We start from the raw sequence: 1906 nt of genomic DNA on the forward strand, positions 1-1906 counted from the left end.
CCTAGAGGGCCAAAAAAGAAGGGGTAGTAGGGTACAAGGTGCAGGAGAGCAGGGAGGGGCCTGAACCCTCACTGCCTGAGCAGAAGACCCTTGTCCCTGCATAAGTGACCATTTCATGGTTCACTATACTCTGGGGCTTCTGCTTCCCACAGCTGTTCCCGAGTACCAAACAGTTCCCTGACTCCTGATGGCCATGGCCCAAGATTGGGCAACAGAGGAGTCAGGTGGCACTGCCCACTTGCTCTACAGGAGGAAGGGCTCCATATGGGGCCATGTGTACACAGGCTGTCACCCTTCTCTTCTGTTGTGTTCCCCCAGCTCTCTGGGAAGCCCAGCCCCCACCAGCACCTGCCCCAAACTCAGCTTTGAAACACTGAGAGCTCATGACTGTGGTGAGAGCTTCCATGAGCCCATGTTGTTACGCTCAGGGACTGTCCTGCTATAAAAATGAGTCATTTGGGTCCACTTAGCTGCAGACAGGGAACACTCTTACCAGGATAGGAGGCCATACCACAAGGGTTTTGCCTTCTTTTCAATCTATTCACATATAAGGTCATACTCTGAGGTTAGTGAATTTTGGGGCATGCTCTCATCCCCCACAGAGATACTCTGCCAGGTCTTTATGAAGGGTGCACACCAGTGGTATCTGCACATTCCATGTCTCTACACCTGGCTGCCTGTCCCCTGTGCAGTTTCATGTCTGAATCTGGGAGCTCTGAGACCTCAGCAGCCATCAGCCTTGGGCTGAGAGTATAGCACAGTGGTAGAGGCTCCTGGTTGGATCCCTAGCACTGCAAAAAAGGGGGGATCTTTACAGGTGTATTGGCTTCCTGCCATGAAAAAACACTTACAACACAAAATAACAATAACACCTATGACACAAAAGTTTCATTCACAGACAACCAGTGTGTTATCAATGTATTGATTCCTAATGGTGAAGCTGACTCAGAGCCAACCACTTAGTATACCATGTCGAAAAGCAGAGGCCCAGCAGGAGGAAGCTGGTCTTTCTCAGCCCTGGCCCCTCTTCTCCTTCCCAAAGGCTCCTAGGACATTCCTGCTCCTGGAGCCTGATCTCCTCCCTTCTTCCCCACATGCACAATTTTATTGATGAGGTCACTGCGTTTACATCAACAGTATTCGCTCAGGTTTTGAAAGTACCTGTTTCTTGAGTTTTGTTGTTGGGATTTTTTTTTTTTTGAGATAGGGTCTTGCAGTGTTACCTAGGCTGGCCTTGAACTTTCAGGTTCGGGTGATCCACTTGTCATAGCCTCCCTAGAAACTGAGACTACAGGTAACATGGCTTATGCCACTTGTTAGCTCCCTTTGCAAATACACTAGTAGGAACACAATGAGCTTCATTTACCCTCTTCATGACTCCCAGGGGAAGGCAGTGCTTGGGGCTGTGTGGGACATAAAGCAAGGGAGACCCCTCCCCCACCCCACCCCCACACCTTTGGCTCATCTGCCCTCTGGAGCGCAGGACTTCTTCAGGGAACAAAAATTAGGCAGAAGGGAATCTCTGGCCACTTTTGAGCAAAGAAGAAACTAGAGGGTCTGGGAGGAAGCTGTGTAGTTCAGGGGCCACCATGGGGGAGGGGCAAGCTGCCCAAGGGCCCTGCTGCCTCTTTGGGGCTCCCTGACTTGGCTAGAGTACCGAGCTGAAGTGTTCCAGCTGAGCACCAGTAAAAGGCCTGGTGTGTGAGTGGTGCGGGGTGGGGGGGCTGCGAAGGGGGAGGTGGGCTCCTGCAGTTAGGTAAAAGGACTGAGCCTGGGAGATGTGTGTGTGAGTGTGTGCTGGGGGTGGTAGTGCAGCCAAGGGAAAAGGACAGGGCCTGGAGACGGAGGGAACACACTGCACCCAAGTCTCATCCCCCAGCACCTCAGGGATCCCCCTGTCATCTCT

This window comes from Castor canadensis, chromosome 6 (genome assembly GCF_047511655.1).
Source record: "Castor canadensis chromosome 6, mCasCan1.hap1v2, whole genome shotgun sequence".
NCBI lineage: Eukaryota > Metazoa > Chordata > Mammalia > Rodentia > Castoridae > Castor > Castor canadensis.